Source organism: Gossypium arboreum, chromosome 12 (assembly GCF_025698485.1).
Source record: "Gossypium arboreum isolate Shixiya-1 chromosome 12, ASM2569848v2, whole genome shotgun sequence".
Lineage (NCBI taxonomy): Eukaryota > Viridiplantae > Streptophyta > Magnoliopsida > Malvales > Malvaceae > Gossypium > Gossypium arboreum.
In genome coordinates, this window is record NC_069081.1 from 82,932,772 (window position 1) to 82,940,023 (window position 7,252).

The following is a 7,252-nucleotide window of genomic DNA, read 5'->3' on the forward strand; positions in this document are numbered from 1 at the left end:
TTGATTTGGAGAGGTATCGGGTTCATTCTGGCATAGTTTCGGTTTATCGTGTGTTCTCGGTGTGTGTGTTCGCCATTCATCTAGCTCCTCTATTTGCAGCCTTCATTCTTCATGAATAGATCCTGTACTATTGTTTGAGAGTGGCTCTTGTACTTCCTTCAGACTTATCTCCTGCAAAGTGGGTTATATCATGTGGTCAGTTTTAATAAAATGGTTTAGACGATCACCTTCAATTTTTGATGTGTTTTCAGAATTATGAGCTTGAAGGGTGAGTGTTTCGTCTCCTACGCGAAGTGTGAGCTCACTTGTGCCAACATCAATAATTGTTTTAGCAGTTGCTAAAAAGGGCCTTCCTAGGATTAAAGGAGTATTGCTATCCTCCTCTATGACTAAGATAATGAAGTCAACAGGAAATATAAATTTGTCGATTTTGACTAGCACATATTCAATAATACCCCTAGGAAATCTTATAGATTTATCTGCTAATTGAATGCTCATCCTAGTCTGTTTGGGTTTCTCGAGACCTAGTTGCTTAAACATTTTATAAGGCATAACGTTGATACTAGCCCCTAAATGAGCTAATGCATTATTAGCATCTAAACTACCAATTAAGCAAGGAATCGTAAAACTCCCTGGATCTTTTAGTTTGTTCGGTAGCTTTTTTTTCAGAATAGTTGAGCACACTGCATTTAGCTCCACATGCAATGCCTCGTCCAACTTCTGCTTATTTGCTAAAAGCTCTTTTAAAAATTTCATTACGTTTGGCATCTGCGATAGGGCTTCAATAAACGGTAAGTTAATATGTAATTTTTTTAAGAGTTTAAGGAATTTACCAAATTGTTCATCTGAGCGGTCTTTCCTTGTCACGTTGGGGTATGGTACACGAGGTTTATATTCGACATTCACTGATTTGTTTGTATTTTGATCTCCCTCACCTTGACCTTTACTTACTACAGTTTCTTTCCTCGGTTCTGGTTTAGGTTCAACGACTCCTTCATCTTGAATATTAATCCCATTGAGTTGTTCCCTTTGATTGGGTTCAGTATTACTTGGCAAACTACCTTGTGGTCATTCGGAGATAAGTTTGGAAAGCTAGCCTATCTGAGTTTCGAGCCTTTGGATCGATGCTTGTTGATTCTTAAGTGCTATCTATATGTTCTGGAAATGAGTTTCTGACATCGATATAAACTTTTAGAGCATCTCTTCAAGGTTCGGCTTCTTTTCCTGTTGGTAGGGTGGTTGCTGAAAACCCAGAGGATGTTGTGGTCTTTGATTTCCTTGGCCTCCCCACGAGAAATTGGGATGGTTCCTCCAACCTGCATTGTAAGTGTTACTAAATGGATTGTTTTGAGGTCGAGGATTATTACCCATGTAGTTTAGTTGCTCGTTATCCATGTTATGACCATAAGGTTGGTACTCCGAATGGCTTGTTCCACCGCTACTTACTTCGCACTGTATTACTGGGTAAGCCTGTGAAGAACTAAGAAAACCATCAATCATTTTATTCAAGAGTTCTACCTGATTTGACAGCATGGTGACTGAATCGACGTTATAAACACCGACTGTTTTCATTGGCTTTGTCCCCATGACTTACCATTGATAGTTATTCAGTGACATCTCCTCTATAAACTCATAGGCATCTTTAGGTGTTTTATTATTGATGGTTCTGCCAGCAGCTGCGTCAACCGTTTACCGAGTCGAAGGATTCAGGCCATTGTGGAATGTTTAAACTTGGAGCCAAAGCGGTAACCCAAGGTGAAGGCACCTTCTCAGTAAGTCATTGTATCTCTCCTATGCATCGTAGATTGTTTCTAAATCCATCTGCACAAAAGAAGAGATATCATTACGTAATTTAGCCATTTTAGCCGGCAGAAAATATTCTAGTAAAAATTTTTCGGTCATTTGTTCCCAAGTAGTAATTAACCCTCATGGTAATGAGTTCAACCACTGTTTAGCTTTGTTCCTCAATGAAAAGGGAAATAACCGAAGATGAATGGCATCATCAGAAACACCATTAATTTTAAATGTATCACAGAATTCCAGAAAGTTTGCTAAGTGAGCATTGGGATCTTCATCCTGCAAACCGTCAAACTGAACAAATTATTGTATCATTTGAATTGTGTTAGGTTTCAGTTCAAAAGTATTTGCAGCTACAGCAGGTTTAACTATGCTAGATTCAGTTCCAGTTAAAGAAGGTTTGGCATAATCATACATAGTGCGTGGAGCAGGATTTTGATTAGCCGCAATTGCAGGAGGTAGCTGATTGTCTTGGTTTTCAGCCATCTCTTCGATTAGGGGTTGAGTATCGTCTTCTTGCTCATTCTTTGTGTATCGTAAGCTTCGCCTTATTTCTCTTTAATTTCTGCGAACTATACGATCGATTTCTTCGTCAAAAAGTAATGGTCCTCACGGGTTTCTTCTAGTCAAAAACTATAAAAACCTGCCAAGAGAAGGAAAAAGTAAATTTATAACTAATAATAATAACTAAATTAAATTAAATTGCAAGAAAAATAAATGGCTAAAGTAATAAAAATTGAGTGTTCCTAATATCTTAGTTCCCCGGCAATGGTGCCAAAAACTTAATCGCGAGGTTTCATGATAGGTTTTAAATATTTATAATTACTCATTCTTGAACTAACTATTATCGCGATGTAGGCAAATGTACCTATCGAACAGTAGTATAGTTTTAGCAAGACCGGATTGTCGAACCCAAAGGAACTAAAAGCGTTAGTAATGACTGTCTTTTTATTATCTAGCCTAATAATAAAGAGGTTTTGTTTTAATTCACTAATTATCTAAACTAAGAACTCACAGAGAAAAGAATTGGGGAATTGTTTTTGGGAAAAATCAATTGACTTAAGACAATACCTAAGGACAAATCCACCTAGACCTTACTTGTTATTCTGGCTTCGAATCGGACGATGTATTCATTCAACTTGTTTCGTAGAGATCCCTAAGTCATGTTATTATCCCTATTCAAGACTAATAACATCTAATCCATAGATTGAATAACCGAGACTTTTCTCTAATTAACATTCTAGGGTTACATTAACTCGATCTATGGATCTCCTTATTAGGTTTCACCATAATCTGACAAAATCTTGTCACCCTATTTCTAGGCGTGCAATCAATTCCGCTTAATTATGACAAAAGTACTCTTAGACAGGGTCTATTCCTCCTCTAAATAAGAGCATGTCTTGAATCAGTATCCTGGGATATCAAAACAAGAATTAAGAACAAATAATTAAGAACAAGTTAAATATTTATCATACGATTCAGAAAATAATAACAAGATTCATCTTAGGTTTCATTCCCCTTAGGTATTTAGGGGTTTTAGTTCATAATTAAATAAGAAAACATCTCAGAAGAATAAAGAATACAAAACATAAAGAAAACCCAAAACTCCTGAAGGGAAATTGAGGAGAGATCTTCAGTTTTGATGATGAATTCGGCTTCTCAGATGGATCAATCGGCTTCCTTGGAGTAATTCCTTACCCCCTATTCTCCGTGTTCTTTTTCTTCCTTCTCTATGGTGTATTTTTAGGCTTTGGAATGCCTAAAAGCCCTCAAAATTAGCCTTTTTTGAATTGGACTCAACTTGGGCTCGGTAGGGACACGCCCGTGGCACACGCCCATGTTCGATTACTTCAGGCCGTGTTCGAGCCTGCCAAATTGACACGGCCATGTGGTATGCCCGTGTGAGGAGGTCCAGGCCGTGTTGATTTTGTACTTTGCCCCATTTTCTCCGTTTTTGGCCCGTATCTCGTTCCTTTTGCTCTCCTATGCTCTCCTCAGTATAAAACATGAAATTAAAGCATTAGGAGCATCGAATTCACCAATTCTAATGGGAAATCATCCATAAAATGCATTAAACATGAGGTAAAAATTATGTATAATTTACGGTTTATCACAATGTCTGGGACATCGGCATCGTATCTGATTTTGTGTAAGACCCTATCAAGGACAGAGGCATCGATATTGAATTACATGTAAGACCACGTTTGGGACTTCAGCATTGTACGCCATTATGAGTATTTGTATCACTTCTGAATCGTCCGATGATATAGTACGAGAAATGAGAATGTACATATATGAAATGTATAATCTTTATAGGTACGTTTGTATCGTACTAAATTTCTGAATATAGAAGACTCTATTGCTATGAATTGGCTATGAATTCATGCTATGGACTTCCATTTTATATGCTTTAATAGTTAGAATAATTGTATTTGACTTACTAAGCTCTTTGTAGCTTACTCTGTGTGAATTCTGTCTATTTTACAGTTATCGTATCTACTAAAGGCTCGGGGATAATTGAGGGTCGTCACCACACTATCAATCTTATTTGGTACTTTTGAAAGTGTAAATTTTAAAGTATGGCATGTATAGGCTAGAATGTCTAAGTATGTAAGTTTTGAATTGTATATATATGTTAGGCCATGAGAGTTGGCTAACAAATGATAAGTTTGTGCATAGTTTTCGTGTATGTTTGTAATGTACTATGTTCTAATGTGATTTGGCCATTTTGAGCATAGAATTGGTTGAAAATTTTGGTATGATTGTTGTATATTATTGTTTGTAGGATTGAACCCAAAAAGGGGTGGCAAAAAAATTGGCTTAAACCAAGCCTGCATTGTGCCACATGGTTAAGACACACGGGCGTGTCATATGGCCATGGGCTTAAGTCAATAACTAGCTAAGTCAATAACTAGTTAAGTACCACACGGCCATGGCACACGGCTGTGTCTGTTGGCCGTGTGAAAAAGTCAGTATAGGACCTCTTTTTGGCACAGTTGGATCACATTGGCATGTCTGGTGCCCGTGTGTGTCACACGGCTTAGTCACACGAACGTGTGACTTTAACAGTTTTGAAAGATTTGGTTAAGTTCTGAAAATTCTGAATGTGTTCGGTTTATTCCAGAGCTTTCTTAAATGTATGTTTTAGGTTTCGTAAATCTTCTTAATGGATGAATTGTTAATGAATACCTAAGTATCATTGTTATATAATATCTGTGATTCTATATTGTTCTGAAATGTTCTGTCCATCTGGTGATGCCCTTTACCTATTCCTGCAACAGTTAGGGATAGGGGTGTTACATGGCATGTATAGGGGTTTGGTTATTTTGTTACATATGTGTTAGCTATGAATTTAGCCATTTGAATTGGCTTGTAAATGTTTAAAGTTTTTTTTTGCATATAGCCATAGTAGTTGGTTTAGTTTGGTTGTGTTTATAATTGTGCATATGGTTATTTGTTAAATGATAGATACGTAATGTTTGATGATAATAAGTATAGTGAATGTTAATTAGTTGATTAATTAAGAATAAAAATGCTTGTGAGTTTAGACCAATTGATGCTTGTTTGAAAGTGTCTATGTAGTTGAATTGGGAATGTGAATTTCGTATAAAATGAAATAGCATTTTGTGATGCATGTGAGACTTGTTGTTGTCTGTTTTGAAATGGTATGTTTTATGCTTGGTTGAGATTGGTTGAGTGCCTATATATATGCTATGTTTTGGTTCCAAATGGGTTGGCTTAGGTGTAGGCAAGCTGGGTGGCAAATTGGCTTGGAAAATAGCCTATTCTTGTCCACACTGTAACACCTCTTACCCGTGTCCAACGTTGGGATAGGGTACGAGGCATTATCGGACTTAAACATAACCAATCATACAAAATTGGGCCATAAATTAAAACCATTCATATAGATGCATAACATCCCTTATATGTGCCCACGAGGCACAAAACATGCATTAGAAGTGGTTCGAGACTAAACCGGAAACTTTGGAAAACTCAAAATTTTTCATCAAAACAAGGGTCACACACTGGTGTGGCTTGGGACACACCTGTGTGGGTAGGTCGTGTGGTCACACACGCCCGTGTCCTCAAGCCGTGTACCTCTTTGTTTATGATGTCATGCACGAATTGGGGTTCACACGCCCGTGTTCTGAGGCCATGTCCTTCACATGGCTAAGACACACAATCGTGTCTCTGCCCGTGTGGCCAAGAAAATGGCTATTTACCAAGCCATTTGCCACCTTTATTTGCACACTCACATACACACTTTCAATGGCACTTAGCATGGCACAATTAAGCTACCAACACAGCCATAATCAGGGCTTAAATATATAAAAACAATTATCTACTGTTCATAACAAAACTATCCTCTTGAGTCATAGTCACTAAATTATTTATATATTGAGCTACAGAATTCTAAATTAAGATCTGTTTGATTTCTTTGAAACTAAACTCAAATATCTTCCTACCATAAAATTTTTTGAATTTAAGGTATATCAAATAAGTACAGTTTATTCTTCAAATTCATCCCTGTTCTGCTGTTTGACAGTTTTGACCTTTCTTCATTAAAAATTAATTATCTCTTAGTACGGGATTCAGATGATGTTCTCATTTGTTTCTATTGAAAATAGACTCATTCAAAATTTAAACATATAAATTTTAACTCCTAAGTATTTTTATATAGTTTTTATTGATTTTCCAAATTCAGAATAGGAGAACCCGAAGTCATTCTGACCTTGTCTCAAAAAACTAAAATATCTCATAAAATGAAATTCTTTTGCTTACACCGTTTCTTTTATGTAAAACTAGACTCAATAAGCTTTAATTTCATATTTTATTCAATCTATAATTTGATTTCCACAATTTTTTGTGATTTTTCAAATTTATACTACTGCTGCTGTCCAAAACTATTTTAATGCTAATTTTACTCTTTCATGACTTCTTTGTATTAACTTCCATAAACACCAAAGCTTAACGATAACTAGCCATTCCAATAGCTAGTCATTATCAAATATTTACATGCTATTCATTGGCCAATTTAACCTATACATCAACATTAAAGACTTAAACATATCATTTTCTTACCTTCATATACATGCTCATAAAATCATACTTTATCAAGTCCACATATACCCAATCACCTTCAACATAACAACTTCCCACATGTATCATCTAGTCTAATTTCATTAACATACCATTATAAACCACATCACACAATGACATTGACATAGGCATATGAGTAATTAATATGCTTGCAACTCATTAGCCAATATAAGCCAATTTATGTGGCTACATACCAAATCAAATCCTTAATCATTACAAGCCAATACATTTGTCCATATCATAATGACACATACACAAAATGACTAAGTCCCTATTCATGCCATAGACTCAAGGGTTTGCATTCATTTACCCAACATGATAGCTTGATAGTATGATAACATCTCCGGCGATCTCC

General features: G+C 36.2%; 1 non-coding gene across 1 annotated transcript; it reads left to right on the forward strand.

The window, feature by feature from the left end:
- Positions 1 to 1,747: 1,747 nt before the first annotated feature.
- LOC128285852 (small nucleolar RNA R71) lies at positions 1,748 to 1,854 on the forward strand. The gene has a single exon (XR_008276399.1). It is a non-coding gene; the product is annotated as a small nucleolar RNA R71 (small nucleolar RNA).
- The last annotated feature ends 5,398 nt before the right edge of the window (positions 1,855 to 7,252 follow it).